Source organism: Dioscorea cayenensis, chromosome 20 (assembly GCF_009730915.1).
Source record: "Dioscorea cayenensis subsp. rotundata cultivar TDr96_F1 chromosome 20, TDr96_F1_v2_PseudoChromosome.rev07_lg8_w22 25.fasta, whole genome shotgun sequence".
NCBI classification, from domain to species: domain Eukaryota; kingdom Viridiplantae; phylum Streptophyta; class Magnoliopsida; order Dioscoreales; family Dioscoreaceae; genus Dioscorea; species Dioscorea cayenensis.
The window spans coordinates 22,468,072-22,491,321 of NC_052490.1; the positions used below are offsets into that span (position 1 = coordinate 22,468,072).

The window sequence follows — 23,250 nt, forward strand, 5'->3', positions numbered from 1 at the left end:
ATCATATGTTTTCTTATTGTAATGTCTCCTATTTTTCAATCTAAACTATAATCCTATGTCAAAATGTCTCTAATCTTTTAGCCAAATCCTGAGCCTATGTTTACTTTTCTTAATGTCTCCTATTTGTTAATTTTCATTCAAAACCCTAAAATATGTTTTCTTTTCAGAATATCTTGTATTCTACAATAAAAAATCTTATCCTTTCTTTTCATTTCGTAATGTCTACAATTTTTGAATCAAAACGTAAATCCTATGTTTTCTTACTATAAGGTTTCCAATTTTTCATTCAAAATCTTAATCCTATATTTTCTTATAGTAATGTCTATTATTTTTAAATCAAAATCATAATTCTATGTTTTCTTTCTGAAATGTCTGGTATTTTTTAATCAAAACGCTAATCGTTTTTGGCAATGTTTTTTATTTTTCAATCAAAGCCCTAATCCTATGTTTTCTTATATGAATGTCTCCTATTTTACAATCTAAAATCTAGACATTTTTATTTTATCTTGCAATATCTGCTATTTTTTAATCAAAACCATTATCCTAAGTTTGTTTTTCGAAATGTGTCCTATTTATTAGTTTTGAATCAAACCTTAATCCTTTTTTTTGTTTTTTTGAATGTCTCATTTTTTTGAATCAAAACAATAATCCTATCTTTTGCTTTGGGATCTCTAGCTATGTTTTGATTCATATTTTTGAATCAAAACAATAATTCTATTTTTGAATCAAAATATTAGTTGACAAGATCCCCTTGCGTATATCCCGCAAGTGCACGGGTTTGTCAGTAATAATCCCGGTGAGCGGGTCGAATCCACACGGAGTAGGGAGTAAAGACACTTAATTCGATTCTTAGCTATGTGGAGTATCAACAATGATAAGTTTGATAATGATTCAATTCTCAACAATTAAAAGCAACAAGTAAGAGAGCAAAAAGTAAGGAGGAGGCAAAGGCGATCGATAAAGATGGGGTACTCGGGATGATGCTTCACACCTAGGAAAATCGTTTCAAGTGCAAGAACTCTCTATTATGCTTCCTAATCAATGCAATGGGGAGTCGTGGAAATCCTTACATACATAGTCCCAAATCTAAGGTCAACTATGTCTAACTCTATTCATGTCCCGGAGGAGAGATTAAATAACCTCTCAACCTCGTGACTCGAATAAAGTTGCAATGAGCTCTAGGGATTTCAAGTGATAAATCGCTTCCTAATTATAGACCTAACCCTTTGGTCCGAGCGAAGGTTCCCTAGCCAAAAATTAAGCCCCTGGATACTAAGATCACCTCAACGCTTTTACTCCATTGCACTTCGCAACTAGGCCCCAGTGAGGTTCATCCCTTTAGACCATTCACTCTATTATGGCCGCAAAGAACTCCAGAAAGCGAGGTAGAATCTATCACGCCGGAGGGAAATGGGAACGCCTCCCATGCCCTCTTGGCTCACCCTCTCAACCCCTCTCCAACCTAGTTTTTGTCTAACGCCTGTGGTGTGTCACTCACTCACAAGGTTACCAATAAGAACTCTCAATCCTAGTGTCACTCTAGGGGAAATGTTCATACAATCAAGCATTCTAAGGTTGGAACTCACAATAAACATCAATTTATTGAAAGCATAATAAAGAAGTTCAAAGAAACGAATACATCCTAGGGTTCACAATCACCCCAAGTACCCACTAGGGGTTTAGCTCTCCATGGAGCTAAGTACAATCAAAAGAAATTGAATGTAAAAGCAATGAATCCATAAAGAAAGCCCCTCGATGGTCGTGGTCGATGGTCTTGCGGAGAGTCCTCTACTGTCATCCAAGGATTCCCTCGTCCGGTGAAGGATACGCCTCGACCGAAGCTCCCCTACCAACCTTCTTCCTCGAATGACTGATGTCAAAGCTGTAGAACCTCTCCAAAACCATGGCCACTACCCCACAAAACCCTAGCCAAGCCCTCTCCAGTTGGGAAAAAGATGGAGAAAAGAATACCAAAAATCGGGGACTGAATCGGCTTTTAAATAGGGCGGAATCGGGCAACTCACAGGGCGTGGATACTGGCGCCTGTATGGAATTTCCACACGGAGCGTGATAATTTCCACATGACCATGTGGATTCTCTATTTCTCGATTTCTGCGCATTACTGTGACATGCGGTCTTTGCTACAGATTTGCTACATTTCTCCGCTCGGGGCCTCGACTGAATAACTTCCCAATTCCATACTTTTTATCGGGGGTAACGCAAATGGGCACACGTTCACGTCGTGAATCACTTGCTTCTTCAATGATATATATGTTGGTGGAGCTCCTTTTTTCTTATATGCATAAGACGGAATGCTTGAGTGTGATCGCCTTTTGTGCCCTCCAAATGGATGTGCTCACTCGAATGCGAGGAGGTTGGCACACACTCTAGCATCTCACACTGTCTTATGTCTTCGCTTTGAACCTTAGCAAGATCTCCTCCAAAAATAGGTGCATTATTATCCACATTGGCTTATTTCCTTCATACTCAGCCTCACAACCATACTTGCATAAAAGTAACATAAAAACACACATATTAATGTAAAACCTGAGAAAAGTAATGCTCAACATAAGGAAAGAATGCTTCGCATTCATATCACACAAGCACTTATCACTAGTCATTTATTTTCTTTTGTCAATGCTTGCAATTTATGAATCAAAACAACAATCAAAACCATAATCTATGTTTTTTTTTTTAAATGTCTCCTTTTTTTAATCATGAACCTAATCTTACGTTGTTTTTAGGAATGTCTGCTATTGTTGAATCAAAACAATAAACCAATGTTTTGTTTTCGTAATTTCTCATATTTTTCAATCAAAACACTATTCCTATTTTTTTGACAATGGTCGCTATTTTGAATCAAAACCCTAATTCTATATTTTCCTTTTGGGTATATCTGCTATTTTTGAATAAAAAAGCTAATCCCATATTTTCTTTTCAGAAAGTCTACTATTTTTTTTATCAAAACCCTAATGCTATGTTTTCTTATAGTAATGCCTTCTATTTTTCATTGAAAACCTTAAACCTATGTTTTATTATAGTAATGTCTACTATTTTTCACTCAAAACCCTAATCCTATATTTTCCTTTTGGATTGTCTACTATTTTTGAATCAAAACCCTAACCCAATATTTTTAATATAATAATGCCTCATATTTTTCAATAAAAACTTTAATCTCATTTTTGTTATAGTAATGTCTTTTATTTTTCAATGAAAACCCTCATCCTATGTTTTTTTTTTTGTTTTTTGAAATGCCTACAATATTTGAATCAAAACTTTAATTGTGTATTTTCTTTTCGCAATGTCTCCTATATTTCAATCAAAACATGAATCCTATGTTTTCTTTCTTAATGTCTCCTATTTATTGGTTTTGACTCAATAAAAAAATCTAATCCTTTTTTTCTTTTCGGTATGTCTTCTATTTTCGAATCAAAACCATAATCCAATGTTTTGTTATAGTAAGGTCTCCTATTTTTCATTCAAAACTCTAATACTATGTTTTCTTATAGTGATGTCTCATATTTTTTAATCAAAACCCTAATCCTATGTTTTATTTTTCAAATGTCTCATATTTTTGTAATCAAAACCCTAATCCTACATTTTCTTTTATGAATGTCTTCTATTTTTTAATCAAAACTGTAATAATATGTTTTCTTATAGCAATGTCTCATATTTTTCAATCAAAACTAGAATCCTATGTTTTTTTTTGAATGTCTTCTATTTTTCAGTTTTGAATAAAACCCTAATCACTTGTTTTCTCTTCGGAATGTCTCATATTTTTTCATTAGAACCTTAATCCTTTCTTTACTTTTACAAATGTCTAGTATTTTTGAGTCAAAACCCTAATATGATGTTTTCTTATAGTAATGTCTCCTATTTTTCAATCAAAACACTAATCTTGTGTTTTCTTTTTTAGAATGTCTACAATTTTTTAATCAAAATACTAATCTTAAGTTGTTCTTCTCAATGTTTGCTTTTTTTAATTCAAACAAGAATCGTATATTTTTTTTAAGAATATCTCCTATTTTTTAATCAAAATATTAATCCTTTGTTTTCATTTAGTAATATATGATCTTTTCCAAAAAATATCTCAATTCTATTTTTTTCCGTTCAGATTGGCGCCTATTTTTGATACAAAACCCTAATCCTATGTTTTTTTTTTGGAATATCGGTTATTTTTGAAGCAAAATCCTAATATTACATTTTCTTATAGTAATGTCTCCTCTTTTTTAATCAAAACCAAAATCCTATGTTTTCTTTTCGAAACGTCTCATATTTTTCTTGAAAACCCCTAATCCTATGCTTTCTTATCTGAATGTCTACTATTTTGAAATAGAAACCCTAATCCCATGTTTTCTTATAGTAATGTATCCTAATTTTCAATCAAACACCTAATCATAATATTTTCTTTTAGAATGTCTCATATTTTTCAATCAAAGCACTAATCCTATGTTTTCTTTTTGGACTATCTACTATTTTTTAATCAAAACCCTAATCCTATGTTTTATTATAGTAAGGTGTTTTATTTTTATTCAAAATCCTAATCCTATATTTTCTTATATTAATGTCTCCTATTTTTCAATCAAAACCCTAATCTTATATTTTTTATAGTAATGTCTCCTATTTTTAATCAAAACACTAATCCTTTATTTTCTTTTCGGAATGGCTACTATGTTTGAATACAAAGTCTAATCCCATGTTTTCTTTTTGTAATGTCTCCGATTATTCATTGAAAACCCTCATCCTATGTTTTCTTTTAGGAATGTATCTTATGTTTTCTTTACAGAATAACTTTTACATTTCAATCGAAACCCTAATCCTATATTTTCTTTTCATAATGTCTACCATTTTTTAATCAAAACATAATTCTTATGTTTTCTTATAGTAATGTCCATTATTTTCCAATCAAAACCCTAATCCTATGTTTTCTTATCAGAATGCCTACTCTATTTGAATCCTAACCATAGTCCTATGTTTTCTTTCTAGAATGTAACATAATTTGCAAACAAAACATGAAAAATATGTTTTCTTTTGTTAATATCTCTAATTTATCAGTTTGGAATCAAAACCCTAAACTATGTTTTCTTTCTGGAATGCCTACTATATTTGAATCCTAACTATGTTCCTATGTTTTCTTTCTAGAGTGTATCATAATTTGCAAACAAAACTTGACAAATATGTGTTCTTTTGTTAATATCTTTTATTTATCAGTTTTGAATCAAAATCCTAACATATATTTTCATTTCGGAATGCCTCCTATTTTTGAATGTCTGATATTCAATTGGAGAATTTCCACTATTGTTTCTATAATGTCTCATTTTGTCTTATATTTGTTAATCAAAACGCTAATCTTATTTTTTCATTTCATAATGTCCTAAACTTTTAAATCAAAATTATAGGATATGGGTTTTGATTAAAAAATAAGAGACATTTCGAAAAGAAAACATAGAATTATGATTTTAATTGAAAAACAGGAGATAATATAATAAGAAAACATACAATTTGGATTTTGATTAAAAACAAAAAAAAAAAAGGTTCATTTCCATAAAAAGAACATAGGATTAGGGATTTGATTAAAAAATAAGAGACATTCCAAAAAGAAAACATAAGGTTACGGTTTTGATTGAAAATAGGATGCATTTCGAAAAGAAAACATAGGATGAATGTTTTGATCAAAAATGTGAAAACAATACGAAAACATACGTATTATAATTATAAAATACGAGATATTCCCAAAAGAAAAACATCAAGATAGAGGGTTTTAATCGAAAATTATGAGACATTGCTACAAAGAAAAACATGGGATTAGGGTTTTGTTTCAAATATGGAACATTCCGAGGAAGAAAAAGAAATAATTAGGGTTTATATTGAAATATATAGGACATTTTGAAACGAAAACATAAGATTCGGGTTTTGATTGAGAGACATGATTAGTAATGTTTTCTTTTGGAAATGTCTCATATTTTTCAAAACATATGATTTGGTTTTTTGACTAAAAATATATGAGACATTTCAAAGAAAACTATAGGATTAGAGTTTTTGATTGAAAAATAGAAGACATTCCAAAAACAACATATGCTGGGGCTTTTGATTGAAAATCAGAGATATTCGGAAAGAAAAACATGGGATTAGGATATTGAAAATTAGGGATACATTCCTATTAAGGTTTTGATTCAAAAATAGCAGACATTCAATAACCCTAATCCTATCTTTTCTTCTCACAATGCTAACATTTTTAATGACTAATCCTATGTTTACTGTAATGGCTCCTATCTTTCAATCCAAAACCCTAATCACTATGTTTTCTCATATCCGTTATTTTATTGTTTGAATCAAAACTATAATCCCCTAATCATTTGTGTCCTTTTCGGATGCACTCATTTGGTCACTCAATCGCTTCTTTTTCTTTTAGAATGTCTGCTATTTTTTAAATAAAACCTTGATATTGTGGTTTCTTTTTCAGATGTCTATTATTTTTTAATCAAAATCATAAACCTATGTTTCCTATTGGAAACATCCACTTTTATTTGGTTTTGAATTTAAACCTAAATGCCTTGTTTCCTTATTGCAATGTCTCTTATTTTTCAATCAAAATCCTCATCCTACTTTTTCTTTTTGGAATGTCTACTATTTTTGATTAAAATTCATAATACTATGTTTTATTTTTGGAATGTCTTATATTTTTCAATCAAAACACTAATCTTAAGTTTTTTTAGTAATGCCTCATATTTTTATTCAAATATCCTAATCCTATGTTTCTGACGTTAACGTCTAATGGTTTTCAATCAGCGTTTTGCAGATTCTGATTATGCAATCTGTTTCTTTGTTAGATATGTCTGTTTTTATTGATGAAACATTCCGAAAACATTTTTTAGTAGGGTTTTACAAATGTCTACTATTTTTGAATCAAAACCATAATCCTATGTTTTGTTTTTGCATTCCAAAACAATCATAGGTTTTTAATTCAAAAACATAGGATTGAAAACCCTAATAATATGTTTTGTTTCGAAATATTGAGTCTTTATGAAATGATAGTTTTTAAATGGGTCCTATGGAATCAAAAACCCATATCCTTTGTTCTTTTTACATAATGTGCATTTATCATTCAAAACCCTAATCGTAAGTTTTTATAGTTATCTCTCTCGTATAATAAAAACACTAATCTTTTGTTTTCTTTTGAGAATGTCTCTTATAATAATCCTTTGTTTTCTTTTGGTAGCGTCTCATATTTTCAATCATAACTCTAGTCCTATATTTTCTTTTGGAATAGATCCATATTTTTAAATTAAAACCCCTAATCTTATATTTATCTTTGGGAATGTTTTGCCATTTCGATTCAAAGCGATAAAATAGAAGATGTTACCAAAATCAAAAAAGAGGAGGCAATCGAATGAAAACATCGAGATCAAATGTTTTTGATTAAGAAAGTGGGGCTCATTCAAAACAAAAATATGATTTGGGCTTTGATTAAATGAGACATTCGAAAAAACAAAAGTAATAGGTTTTATTACTAGTAGGTTTTAATTTTAAAAATGGCCTAATCCTATGTTTTATTTTGGGAAGGCATGCTATTTTTAGAAAATCCTAATCAAATGTTTTTCTTTTTGAAATGTCAGATACTTTTGAATCAAAACAATTATTGTTTATTTTTTTTCAGAATGTCTCATATTTTTCATTGAAATCTCTAATCCTATGTTTTTTTTTTGGAAAGTCTCCTATCTTTCAATCAAAAACAAAATCCTATGTTTTTTTTTCTTAACGTATCCTATTTATTAGTTTTGAATCAAAGCCCTAACCTATGATTTGTTTTGGTAATGTCTTCTATTTTTCAATCAAAATATAATCCTTTCTTTTTTTTAAAGAATGTTTGTTATTTTTGAATCAAAACCCAAATCCTATGTTTTCTTATAGTAATGTCTCATATTTTTGAATCAAAACCCAAATCCTATTTGTTCAATCAGAACCCTAATCCTTTCTATTCTTTTGGGAATGTCTACTATTTTTTAATCAAAATCATAATCTTATGTTTTCTTGCTGTAATGTCTCCTATTTTTTCAATCAACACACTAATCCTATGTTTTTTTTTGACATGTCTCATATTTTACAATTAAAAGCCTAATCCTTTCTTTTCTTTTCTGAATATCTTCTATGTTTAATTCAAACCCAAATCCTATGTTTTCCTATATTAATGTATCTTATTTTTCTTTCAAAACCCTAATCCCATGTTTTCTTATAATAATGTCTCCTATTTTTCATTCAAAACTATAATCCTATGTTTTCTTTTGTAAATATCTCATATTTTTCAACCATAACCATAATCCCATGTTTTTTTTGGAATGTCTACTATTTTTAAATCAAACCCATAATCTTATGATTTCTTATAGTAATGTAACCTATTTTTCAATAAAAACCCTAATCCAAATCAAATGTTTTGTTTTTGAAATGTTTCATATTTTTAGAGACATTTCCAAAAGAAAACATTACTAATCCTATCTTTCAATCAAAACTAGAATCTTATCTTTTCTTTTGGACTTGTCTGCTATTTTTTAATAAAAAATGATAATCTTATGTTTTCTTTTAAGAATGCCTCTTATTTTTTGATCAAAACCCTAATCTTATGTTTTCTTTTTGAAATATCAATTACTTTTGAATCAAAACACTAATCCTATATTTTTCCCTATTTTTCTTTGTTAAATTAAAACCCTAATCCTATTTTTTTTATAGTAATGTCTAGTATTTTTCATTCAACATCTCAATCCTATGTTTAATTTTCGAAATGTCACATTTTCTCAAACAAAACCCTAATTCTATATTTTCTCTTCATAGTGGCTCCTATTTTTGAATAAAAATCCTAATCCTATATTTCCGTTTGGAATGCCTCATATTTTTAAACAAAAACCCTAATCTTATTTTTCATTTGCTTATGTCTTCTATTATTTAATCAAAACAACAATTCTATATTTTTTTTTCGTAATGTCTCATATTTTTTAGTCAAAACCCTAATCCAAGTTTATTTTCCATTGCCTCCTATTTTGAAATCAAAACCCTAATCTCTGGAATGTATGCTATCTTTTATTCAAAAAAAGATTCCTATGTTTTTTTGTTCTTAATGTCTCATATTTTTAATCAAAACTCTAAGCCTATGTTTTCTTTTTGACATGTCTCCTATATTCAACTAAAACCCTAATCCTATGTTTTCTTTTTGGAATGTCACCTAAATTTTGTTTTTCAATCAAAAAGATAATCCTATTATTTCTTCTCAGATTGCCTCCTCATTTTGAATCAAAAACATAATATTATATTTTCTTATGGGAATGTCTACTATTTTAGAATCAAAACAATAACCTTATGTTATCTTTTCAAAATGTCTCTTATTTTTTTAATCAAAAGCCTAACACTAAGTTTGTTTTTGGAATGCCTCCTATTTTATAATCAAAACCCTAATCTTCTTTTTTTTTCTTTTGGGAATGTCTACTATTTTGATTCAAAAAACTTGTCCTACGTTTTCTTATAGTAATGTTTCCTATTTTTTAATCAAAACCCTTATCCTATGTTTTTTTTCTTAATGTAGAATAATCCTATGTTTTCTTAAAATAATGTCTCCTATTTTACACTCAAAACACTAATCCTATATTTTCTATTAGAAATGGCTCCAATTTTGGAATAAAAAACCAAATCATTTGCTTTCTTTTCACAATACCTGCTATTTTAAAATAAAAAACCTAACCTATGTTTTCTTTACATAAAAAAATTAATCCCATATTTTCTTTTCGATACGTCTCATATTTTTCAATAAGAACCCTAATCCTTTGCTTGTTTTTCTGGAATGACTACTATTTTTGAATCAAAACAATAATCATATGTTTTCTTATAGTAATGTCTCCTATTTTAAATCATAACCCCAATCCTATGTTTTTTATTGGCAATGGATTCTATTTTTGAATAAAACATTTAATCCTAATACTATATTTAAATCAAAACCCCAATACTATATTTCGGAAGGTCTGCTATTTTTAAATCAAAACCCTAATACTATATTTTCTTTTGAGAATGTCTGTTGTTTTTGAATAAAAAATCTAATCCTTTGTTTTCTTTTGCAAATGTCCCCCATTTTTTCATCCTATGTTTTCTTTTTGCAACGTCTCTTATTTTTCAATCACTAATTCTATGTTTAATTTTCGCAATGTCTCTTATTTTTCAATTAAAACACTAATTCTATGTTTTTTTTTGAAATGTCTCCTCTTAATCAGTTTTCGATCAAAACCCTAATCTTATGTTTTATTTTTCGAATGTCTCCTATTTTATAATCAAAATGCTAATCCTATGTTTTCTAATCAGAATGTCTCCTATGTTTGAATGCCAACCTAATCCTATATTTTCTTTTTGGAATGTCTCCTATTTTTTTTAGTTTTCAATGAAAACTTTAATCCTTTGCTGTTCTTTTTGAATGTCACCTATTTTTAATCTAAGCCCTAATCCAATTTTTTTTTTTCTGATGTGTCTCCTATTTCTCAACTAAGACCCCAATCCTACGTTTTCTTTTAGGAATGTCACCTAAATTTTGGTTTTCAATTAAAAACGTACTCAAATTATTTCATCTCAGGATGTTTTCAAGTTATGAAACAAAACACTAATCCTATATTTTCTTTTTGAAATGTCTCATATTTTTTGGTTTTGAATTAAAATGCTAATAATATTTTTTTCCTTTTCGGAATGTTTACTTTTTTTTCGGTTTTTAATCAAAACTCTGATCCTATGTTTCCTATTCTGAATATTTGCTATTTTTGAACCAAAACCCTAATTTTATATTTTCCTTTTGTAATGCCTTCTATTTTTTGGTTTTGAATCGAAACTCCAATCATATGTCTTACTTTCAGAATGTCTCTCTTTTTTTATTTTTCAATAATAACCCTAATTCTATATTTTCTTTTAGGAATGTCTCCCATTTTTTAATCGAAAGCCTAATCCAATGTTTTCTATTTGTAAGTTCTCCTATTTTTGAATCAACGCTCTAATCCAATGATTTCTTTTCTTAATGTCTTCTATTTTTAGAATCTGAATCAAAATCCTTACCGTATGTTTTCTTTTCGGAATGTCTCATATTTTTCAATCAGAACTCTTGACAACGCACCTTGCGTGTTACCGGCAAGTGCAGTGGTTTGTCAAACTATTAAATTCCCAGGTGAGTGGGGTATCGTATCCATAGGGAATAGTGATCAGAAACACCAAGATTGCTAGTTAACTATGATGAAGATGAATCAATGATAGTGCGAATAAAATTGATGTGAAAAGAACTAAAAGAAATAAGAAAGGGAGGCACGATAAAATGAGAGGAAAGGCAATTGATAGAAAGTGGGGCACTCGAACATTACTCCCCCTAGGACTCTTGTTTCAAGTGCAAGACCAACTATTATGTCTCCTAACTGATGTTTAATGAGTCATGGAGATCCTAAAATACACGGTCCCAAACCTAATATCAATCGTGACTAACTTTACACTATGCCTCGGTGGAGAAATCGCTCAGTCTCAACAACTCACACTGTGTACAATTGTAAGAAGCTCTACGGATTCCAAGTGATATACCCTATTCTTATATATAGATCTAACCCTTTGGTCCAGAAGAAAGACCCCTAGTCACAATTAAGCCCAAGATACTAAGGATTACTTTAACGCTTCACTCTATTGCTCGCGCAACTAGGCCCCAGCGGAGTTCCTCTCTTACCACTTCACTCTATTGTGACCGCAAAGAACTCTAGCAACATTGAGGAAGGATAAATAACACCAGAGGAAAAAGGTACGCTCCGCTACATCTCGACTCACCCTCTCAACCCTCTGCAATCTGGCATTATTTAACCCTCATGGTGTGTCACTCATCCACAAAGGCTACCAAGGTGGACTCTCAATCCTAGTGTCACTCTAAGGGAGAAATCATTCAAAATGTATTCAAGATTAGAACTCAACTAAAGACATTAATTAAGAAAAGCATAATAAAAGGTCAATGAAACAATAATATCCTAGGGTTTACAAGTCATAGTACACATTAGGGGGTTTAGCTTTCCATCGAGCAAGATGCAATCAGTAATGAAATCGAAAGTAAAAACATGTCATCCATAAGAAAACCCCCTTGGTGGTCGTGTCGATGGTCTTGTGGAGTAGTCTCGTCCTCTAAAAAGGTCCCCTTGTCAAGCCTGGGGCACACCTCGCCGGATCGGTGCCGATGAAAGCTCTCCCAATAACTATCTTCCAAGAGAAAAGTGGTGTCGAAGCTATAGAACCACTACAAAAGCCTTGCCAAAGCCCTCTAAACCCTAGCCACCAGCCTATCAAAAGATGGAGAAAAGACGGAAAGTAGGATGCTGAAATCGGGCTAAATCGTGGCTTAAATAAGGCTGGAATTAGGCATCCACACAGGCATCAGTAATTTCCCCACGCCCTTGTGGATTCTCTGGAATTCGATTTCTGCGGGCTGTGAACAATAAATGCTACAGTAAATTGCTACAATGATACGCAATAGTACCTGCTAGAGTATTCCGCCAAAAAACTTCCAAATTCACACTTTTATCGAGGCAATATAAACAGGCACATGTCTATGCCGTAAATTATGTCGTTTCTTCAATAAAAGGCCTCATTGGTGAAGATCTTGCTATCATTGCACAAGTTGGAATACGCAAGTATGACTGCCTTTGTGCCCCTCCAAATCATTATAATTGCTTGAATGCATGGAGGTTGGCACATATTCACGTATCTTCGAGCACAACTTGTGTCTTCGCATTTGTTCATTCCAAGATTTCATATTTGACTTCACAACTCTACATGAACGAGAGTAACACAAATACACATGTATTAGCGCTGAAATCTAATAAAAGTAATGCCCATCGTAATGAAAGAATACTTCGCATTCTTAACACATAAGCACTTATAAAACTTCCCACACTTAAGCTTTTGCTTGTCCTCAAACAAAAATAAAACATTGAAATATAGAAGAAGAAAAAATTGAAAGTGCTTGGCCTTAGGTTCACCAAAGCATGTAAGGGAAGCATTCTACAAGTAAGAAAAATTTCAACACTAAATATGAAAAAATCAATGGCCTAGCTAAAAACTCAAATAAAAAAGGATGACAAATCCGAAATCGTGTAAGTGGGTGCAAAATCACTCAAGTAAACCCAAAGTATACTACTTAAAGTACTAAGTATAAGGTACTTATTCATCTACAAAACACAACTAAACAAAGAGATAGTAGTAGCTTCACACATCCTCTAAAGTAGCCCTATCCAAAGCGGCCGCTAAGATGGCTTTCACACTTTCGAGAGGGTAGCTCTTTGACAAGGTCCCCTTGCATATATCCCGCAAGTACACGGGTTTGTCGAAGTAATAATCCCGGATGAGCGGGTATCGAATCCACAGGGAATAGGGCATAAAAACACTTAATCCGCTTCCTAGCTATGTGAAAGATCAGTAGTGATAAGTGTGAAAATGATTCAATTCTCAAAAGTAAAAACACAACAAGTAAGAGAGCATGGGTAAAGGAGCAGGTAAGGCAATCAATAAATATGGGGTACTCGGATAATTCTCCGCCTAGGACAATCGCTTCAAATACAAGAACCCTCTATTATGCTTCCTAATCAATGCAATGGTGAGTCGTGGAAATCCTTGAATACATAATCCCAAATCTAAGGTCAACTATGTCTAACTCTATACATGTCCCGGAGGAGAGATTAGATAACCTCTCAACCTCGCACTCGAATAGAATTGCAATGAGCTCTAGGGATTCCAAGTGATAAATCTCTTCCTAAATATAGACCTAATTCTTTGATCCAGGTGGAAGGTCCCTAACCACAATTAAGCCCTACATATTAAGATCACCTCAACCCTTCACTTCGTTGCACATGAAACTAAGCCCCAACGGAAGTTCATCCCTTAGACCATTCACTCTATAATGGGCGCAAAGAACTCGAGGAATGGAGGTAGAATTTATCACGTCGGAGAGGAAAAGAGACGCTCCTGTACCTCCCGACTCACCCTCTCAACCCTCTCCAACCTAGCTTTGTCTAACGCTCATGGTGTATCACTCACTGACAAGGTTACCAACAAGAACTCTCAACCCTAGTGTCACTCTAGGGGAAATGTTCATACAAACAAGCATTCAAGGTTGGAACTCACAACAAACATCAATTAATTGAAAGCATAATAAAGAAATTCAATGAAACAAATACATCATAGGGTTCACAAATACCCAAGTACCCACTAGGAGTTTAGCTCTCCATGGAGCTAAGTACAATCAAAGAAATAGAATGTAAAAGCAATGAATGCAAATGGAAACCCCCTCGATGGTATTGTGGAAAGTTGTCTACTTGTTGTCCAAGGATTCCCTCGTCCGGTATAGGATACGCCTCAACGGAAGCTCTCATACCAATCTTCTTCCTCAGGAATGACGATGTCGAAGCCGTAGAACCTCTACAAAACCTTATCCAATACCTCTCAAAACCCTAGCCGAAACCCTCTCTCAAGTTGGGGAAAAAATGGAGAAAAGAATGCTGAAATCAGGGCTGAATCGGCTGTAAATAGGGCTGGAATCGGGTGACCACGCGGGCCTGTAGATTTTTCACACGCCCATGTGGAATTTCCACACGGCCATGTGGATTCTCTAAATTCCTGTTTTCTCGGCCGGCTGTGAACAGTGCAGCTACAGTACTTTAGCTCTCTATGTGACTGCCCTTGTGCCCCTCCAAATGGTTGTGCTAACTCAAATACGAGGAGGTTGGCACACACGCTAGCATCTCGCACCCGACCTATGTCTTCGCGTTTGAACCTTAGCAAGATTTCCTCCAAAATGGGTGCATTATGATCCACATTGGCTTCTTTCCTTCATACTCGGCCTCACAACCTTACCTGCACAAAAGTAACATAAAAGCACACATATTAGTGTAAAAAACCCGAGAAGAGTAATGCTCAGCATAAGAAAAAAATGCTTCGCATTAATATCACACAAGCACTTATCAAACTCCCCCACACTTAAGCTTTTGCTTGTCCTCAAGCAAAAATTAAACATTCTGTGCATAGATGAAGGAAATATTGGAAGTGCTTGGCCTTAGGTTCACCAAAGTGTACAGAGAGAGCATTCTACAAGTAAGGGAAATTTCAACATTAAATACAAAAAAACAAAGCTCTAGCTAAAAACTTAAATCAAAAAGGACAACAAACCCAAAATCGTGTACGTGTGTGAACTCACTCAAAACAACCCAAGGTATACTCCTCAAAGTTCTAAGTACAATGGACTTATTTATCTAGAAAAGTGACAACAATTTCAAAGATGGTAGTAGCTTCACACATCCTCTAAGGTAGCCCTTTCCAAAGCGGCCGCTAAGGTGACTTTCATACTTTTCGAGGTGGTAGCTTTTTCTACCAGAGTGGTAGCTTTCACTCATCCTATGAGATAGCTCTTTCTCTCATTAGGGCATATCTAGTATCCGACTTATGAGAGTAGCTTCATACTTCATAGGTGGTAGCTCCTTTCCACACAACAAGCACAACTAAACAATAAAACTATTTTGTTCTTTCTTTTCTTTTCTCCATCTTTTTTTAAAATTTTTTTTCAGAATTTAACACAAGACACAACTATAACTAGTCCCTTTAACATCGAACATGAGTTTCCAATAGAGTTTAAAGAGTGAGTAGTGCACTGAGTGTAAATCGGGTAAAAATTCCTAGAAATTCAAGCAAGAACTAGAGCATGAAAACATTCAATGTTAAAATTTCTCCTAAACTCAAGAATATAATCATTGTAACTAAGGTGAACCGCCATTGGCTATGTGATCATGTATATCAATCAAGAACAATAAAAAGGATGTGTGCACTATGAAACTCCCCCACACACACTTAATTTGTACATTATCCCCAATGTACATATTCAAGCTCACTAAAAAAATATATATATTAATGAAGAATATATGTGGTAGAAGAAATCAAAACAATACTCCCCTGACTCCTAGTGTCACGTTTGATGGAGCTAAGTCATTGGGAGTAATGTTCCGACGGGTTGTGAAGCTCACACGAGCAAGTGCCGAAGCACCTTGGCCGTACCCATGACAAAGTCTCAATTCCCAAGATGACAAGACCATCTGCCCGCATACACGAGGGGTTCAGTGAAGCTCAATAAAGACAATCAACCAGAGTATATAAAAGATAAAGCAAGGAATACAACTCGAGATGCAAAATGAAAATAAACTCAAAAGGAGAATTCTTTCTGAGTGAACAAGTCTAAAAATAAACTGCATAAAGGTAAAATAAAGTCAAGTCAAGTATCGGTGTCGCCCTCACGCTCTGGTGTTACTGCTGGTGAAGACGTACATGGTGGATCCTGTGGTGCGAGAATAGGTGATGGGGATGCTGGAGGTGCCGAGGGAGCATGAGGATTCCTCGGACGGAAGACAAATGATGAGGCGACGTCTCGCTCTAAAATCTGTTGTAATACGTCGAAATGTGCCATGAACTCTATGTAATGAGTGACCTACGTAACCCTAATCTCGACAATCTTTGCTCGAGCCTCAGCCACCTCTGCCCGTATCACTCCCACCGCATTCTCGAGTCTCTCAAAGCGATCATGGGCTCGAGATGGTGAAAACATATGCACGGGGGTTGCGTCCTCTGCCGTCAGAGGTGCCTCGGTCTCCATAGGTGCTGGCTGAGGCTCGGGGGCAGGCTGGGAAGCCTTAACATGGTCATCCTCATCCTCAGCTACCTCTAGAGCTGGTAGTACCAAAGTATAAACCCCTATCTAAACTTTGCGGACCATGCCCATCAATCTTAGTATCTCTAAACTCAGGGGGGTAGGTATACTTGTCTTTCAAGCCCCATGAATCGAAGCCAAGAGACCCATGCTCAGCACTAATCTCGTAATGTAGGGGCCCGAGAAGATATCTCCCAGTCTAGCATAATGCCCCTGATGTCTGATGTACTTTGCCATGATGTGTCCTAAGTGAATTGGTACGCACTGCACCATCGAGTACTAGTATAGAAGCTCTGCCGACTCAGAACACCAGTGCTATCACCACGACCATTCACCGACCTACTCATGATGGCATGTAAATATCAGTATGCGGTCGGGAAAGGCACGTACCCTTGGACACCCCCGGCTCGTCTGACCCCGACCACATAGTACTCTGAAGCTCTCTCGGGGGTCAAGGCTCCAGGGGTAGTCGGTCAGAATGGCGAGTGTACTCCTCGGTGTGCGTGAATGCCTCCTCATACAAGCTAAGTAGAGCGAGCCCGAGGTGACGCTCAAGCTATGGTGGTGTCCAAGTGCTCTAAACTGAATGGTACCCAAACTGTCGAAGTTCGCGTAAGATCTATCAAACTCGAATGATGATAGCACCTCTAGTGCTAATTCTCGGATGGCTGACTCTCTAATTGTCAATAACTGCCTCCAACCACCTATTGAAACGAGATCCTCGACTTCATCAGTGAGCTCATCTCCCTGCTATAGATCTCTCAGTATACTCGTGTCCCAGAATCGAGTTTGTCTGAACTGGAGTCTAGACAGGCGCTGATAGCGAATCTGATGCTCTGGGATCATGAAACTGATGCCCTCAGGCTCAGAGGATGACTCACGCGGCCTCTTATTAGCTTGCTTCTTAGATTGAGGTGCCATAATCTGCAAAATTTGAAACGAAATCGATCAAACAAGTTGATAAACTAACGCTGCAGAAATCCGCACGGTCGTCTGGAATTTCCACACACCCTTGTGGATCCATGGGGCGTGAAAGCCGCACGGCCGCACCTTAAAACTCCAAAAATACACCGTGAAATTACCTCTTCTTCGTTCTAAAACACAACTAATCTTTTTAATTGGATAAACGAAGCATTTTTCTCTAAAATCAACAATGGAAACCATGAATTTGCGAAGAAAATCATAAATAGGGCTTACCGACGAAATGGGAGGAGAAAATCAAGAACCGGCCGGAAAACATAGCACAAATCCCACCAAATTGCCGCTATAAAGTCGGAAAATGATGTGAGATTGTTTTCAGATGACTAGAAGACGTGAAGAAGGAGAGAAACTATTCTTCTTTAAAAAGAAATCGCGCCCCTTGTCGTTCTGTGCATCTACACGGGCGTGCGGAAATTACCGACGCCCATGTGCCTAATTACGAGAGAGCCACAGGGGCGTACACACGCCCCTGTGAGCTCTCCGGAAAACACTCCTTCGACTTTGACTACTCTCGCATGGTCGTGCAGAAAATACCCACGCCCGTGCGCCCGACCCATAGGGGCAGCCGCATGCCCCTGTGGCTTCCCTGAACATTCGAGAAAATTGCCAAGTGTTCTACACGCCCGTGCAGAAATTCCGCACGGGCGTGGACATTCACATGCCCAACTCAGAGGGGCAGCCACACGCCCCTGTGTTTTCTCGGGATGGAGAGAACTCCTCTGCTGCATTTCTCACGGGCGTGTGGAAATTACCCACGCCCGTGTGTGGTTCACAATGTCGCCCATAGGGGCGAGTCAACGTCCCTGTGTGCTCTCGGGATATTTCGCTCAACTCTGCAGGAATTCACACGCCCATGCGGAAATTTCCACACGACCGTGCATTTTCACTGGATGCCTTAGAAAAACATGCAGGCTCTACAGAAAGTTTCTGAACATGTTTACACACTCAGAGCCTGCCTTAGTATGCGTGTATTACCAGTGAAAAAAACACATGGAATAAAGCTTAAACGACATAACTTCGGCAATTCCACATGAAAACACGCGATGAATATTCAGAGTTCACAAGAAAATCTTAGCACAAGCATCTAAAAATCAAGACACCAACACTTAACAATTTATTTATGCAAACAAAATAAACTAGAAGATAAGAAAATAGTAAACACTTGGGTTGCCTCCCAAGAAGCGCTTGTTTAACGACACTAAGCTTGACGTACCTTGTCCTACCTCACGAGGGTTCAAGAATGAAAGTTTCCCTCTTACCCATGGCTTGAAAGCATGATGTGCAAAGTCTCTTGAGGGTAGCAGGTGAATTATCAGGCTTCGGGCCACCTAACAATGATTCATCCAACTTCTTCGGTTCACGTACATCTCCAACAGACTTGGCGTCTCCTAGCCCTCTTCATTTTCTAGAGCACCTTCTTAAAGATCCCCGGGGTAGATGGTACTTCTTCCATTGCACCAAGCATCATTACTTCTTCATAATCCTGCTCTTGGTCGAACAAGCCCTCGTATGGGTCCGGATTGAACATTTTCTGCATGTATTCATCAACAATCTCATCGATGAGTGTCTAGAAAGTATAAAGTATCATCGAAATCAAGAGAATGCCACATGGCATCAGCAAGGTGGTATGTCAGCTTGTCATCTCCAACACTCAAAGTTAGCTCTCCACCGTCCATATCAATCAATGCCGTGGAAGTCCACAAGAACGGTCTCCTAAGTATCAAGGGTACATCCGCATCCTCATCAACGTCTAGCACTACAAAGTCAACCGGAAAAATATACTTGTCCACCTTGACAAGCACGTCTTCAATGATGCCTCTCGGATGTCGTACTATTTGGTCCTCTAGTTTCAAAGTCATATGAGTAGGCCTAGGCTCGCCCAAGCCTAGCTTTTGAAAGAAGGTGTATGGCATAACATTGATACTGGCCCCTAAGTCCGCCAATGCCATTTCCTCGCCTAGATTGCCAATATTACACGGAATGATGAAGCTTCCCTGGTCCCTCTTCTTGTTCGGCATGTTCTTTTGCAATACCGCCGAGCATGAAGCATCTAAAATCACTGAAGCACTTTCCTCCAATTTCCTCTTGTTAGTCAACAAGTCTTTCAAGAACTTCACATACTTAGGCATTCAGGCTAATGCCTCAACAAAAGGAATATTGATGTGGAGTTGCTTGAATAAACTCAGGAACTTCTTGTTCTGTTCATCCCCTTGGTCATTCTTCAATCTAGAGGGATAAGGGATTCTTCAATTGAAAGGTGCGGGTGCCACCTCTTTCTCTTTGCTTGTTCCCTCTTCCACCTCTATAACCTCAGGTGTGTGTTCTTTTGCCTTCTCACTCGGAAGCATACCTTCAAGCTCACGACCACTTCTCAAAGTGATCGCCTTCACATGCTCACTAGGGTTGGTCTCTGTATTGCTCGGCAAGCTTCCATGTGGCCTTTCAGAAAGAGACTTCGCAATTTGACCCACCTGATTTTCAAGGTTATGCAAAGAGGCGGTATGATTACGAAGTGTAGCCTTAACTGATTCAAACCTTGTATTTGCAGATTGCATAAATCTAGTCCAGTGCTTCTCTAAGTCATTCATTCGGGTTTCCAAACCTGAGACTCTGTTTTCCACCTGAGGTGCTTGTTATTGTTGTTGGAAACCCGGTGGCCCCATGGCCGTTTGTGGACCCTGATTGCTCCATGAGAAATTGGGATGATTCTTCCAACCCGAATTGTAGGTATTACTATGGGTTCCTTGAGGTCTCATGCCATTACCTACAAAATCGACATTCTCCACCGAAGAAACATCACCGATAGAGATCGGGCAATCAGAGGGAGCATGTCCTCCACTAGACCCGGTGCAATTAATCATGACCGCCACTCTATTTGAAGTTAGAAGATCTAACTTCTTACTCAAAGTTTCCACTTGAGCCGCCAATGAAGTTACCGCATCTATTTCATGGAGACCGGCCACCTTTTTCTTCTCTCTAGCATTCTATTGGTAGCTGTTTAGCCCCATTTCTTCAATTAACTGACGGACCTCATCTGGGGTCTTGCTATCTAAGGTACCTCCTGCTGTCGCATCCAAGAGTTGCCTTGTACTCGGATTCAAACCGTTGTAAAAGGTCTGAACAATCATCCACTCCGAAAATCCATGTTGCGGGCACTTTCTCAGGAGTTCCTTGAACCTTTCCCATGTCTCAAATAGAGAATCTAATTCCAACTGAACAAAGGATGAGATCTCATTCCTAAGCTTTGTAGATTTTTCGGGAGGGAAATAACTTGCAAGAAAAGCTTCTAGCATCTCCTCCCATGTGGTAATCGATGCTCTAGGTAATGAGTGTAGCCACTGCTTCGCTCTCCCTTTATGGAAAATGGGAAGGCTCTCAACTTGATGGCATCATCCGTCACTCTGTTTATCTTCAGCATATCACACACCTCGAGAAAACTCTCTATATGACTGTTTGGATCCTCATCAGCCAAAACGTTGAACTGTGCGGATTGCTATAACATGTGAATGAATGCCGGCTTCAACTCAAAGTTCTGAGCTACAATCAGGGGACGCACAATGCTCGATTGTGTCCCCAACACTGAAGGTCTTGCATAATCAGATAATGTCCACTGGTGCTCGTTTTGTTCTGCCATGTTTTCAGATCCTTCCACTTCCAAATCAGCTAAATTAGACTGTTCTTGAACAGGCTCTTTCCTTTTTCTTCTAAGTGTACATTCAAGCTCAGGATCACCTTCAATCAATATTGAGGGATTCCCTCGGGTCATAACCTGGAGCTGCATCCAAAAAATAAGAAAAAGAAATCAGAACAATGATAGAAGAAGAAGATATGAAATAGAATGTATGGTGAAATAGCTAAGAAAACAAAGTGCAATGTATCTCTAAATGCCTATTCCCCGGCAATGGCGCCAAAAACTTGACAACGTCCCCTTGCGTATATCACGCAAGTGTACGGGTTTGTCGAAGTAATAATCTCGAATGAGCGGGTATCGAATCCATAGGGAATAGGGCATAAAAACAATTAATCCGCTTCTTAGCTATATGAAACATCAGTAGTGATAAGTGTGAAAATGATTCAATTCTCAAAAGTAAAAACAACAAGTAAGAGAGCACGAGTAAAGGAGGAGGTAAGGCAATTTATAAAGATGGGGTACTCGGATAATGTTCCACCTAGGACAATCGTTTCAAGTGCAAGAACCCTCTATTATGCTCCCTAATCAATGCAATGGTGAGTCATGGAAATCCTTGAATACATAATCCCAAATCTAAGGTCAACTATGCCTAACTCTATACATGTCCCGGAGGAGAGATTAGATAACCTCTCAACCTCGCACTCGAATAGAATTGCAATGAGCTCTACGGATTCCAAGTGATAAATCTCTTCTTAAATATAGACCTAACCCTTTGGTGCAGGTGGAAGGTCCCTAATCACAATTAAGCCCTAGATACTAAGATCACCTCAACGCTTCACTCCATTGCACGCGCAACTAAGCCCCAGCGAAAGTTCATCCCTTAGACCATTCACTCTATTATAGCCTCAAAGAACTCAAGGAAAGGAGGTAGAATTTATCACGTCAGAGGGGAAAGGGGACACTCCTGTACCTCTCGACTCATCCTCTCAACCCTCTCCGACCTAGCTTTGTCTAACGCTCATGGTGTGTCACTCACTCACAAGGTTACCAACAAGAACTCTTAACCCTAGTGTCACTCTAGGGGAAATGTTCATACAAACAAGCATTCAAAGTTGGAACTCACAACAAACATCAATTAATTGAAAGCATAATAAAGAGATTCAATGAAACAAATACATCCTAAGGTTCACAAATACCCAAGTACGCACTAGGGGTTTAGCTCTCCATGGAGCTAAGTACAATCAAAGAAATAAAATGTAAAAGCAATGAATCCATAGAGAAACCCCCTCGATGGTCATGTCGACGGTCTTATGGAAAGTCCTCTACTAGTTCACAAATACCCAAGTACGCACTAGGCATGTGGAAATTGCCCATGCACTGTGTATTGTATAGGGTCATCCACAGGGACAGACACACGCCCCTGTGTCTTCTTGGGATCGAGCTCTAAACCTCTGCAGAGAAACACACGCCCGTGTGGAAATTCTATACCGGCGTGTGACCGTCACAAGGTCGTTCACAGGGGTAGACACACAACATGTGTTTTCTCGGGATGAGCTCCGAACGAAACCACACGCCAGTGTGGAATTTCCACATGGCCCTGTGTTTCCTCTGGAATACTTAGAAAAATGTGCAGACTCTGCTAACAATTTATGAACGTCTATACATACTCAGAGCGTACCTCTACAATGCAAAATTAACTAGAGAATCACGAAGAACATGCTCAAACGACCAAGAAACTTCACCACACACAATTAAGCACACAATAACATCAATAATCGACAAGAAAACCACAACAATGGCATATAAGAATCAAAACACCAACACTCAAGCTCTAATTCATGTATAGCTAAACTAAGACCTAGAAAAGCAATAAATGCTTGGGTTGTCTCCCAAGAAGCGCTTGTTAATGTCA

General features: G+C 36.3%; 1 non-coding gene across 1 annotated transcript; it reads left to right on the plus strand.

Annotated features, from left to right (window-relative positions):
* Window positions 1–20,845: 20,845 nt before the first annotated feature.
* On the plus strand, window positions 20,846–20,952 carry LOC120251975. The gene has a single exon (XR_005533535.1). It is a non-coding gene; the product is annotated as a small nucleolar RNA R71 (small nucleolar RNA).
* Window positions 20,953–23,250: the final 2,298 nt, after the last annotated feature.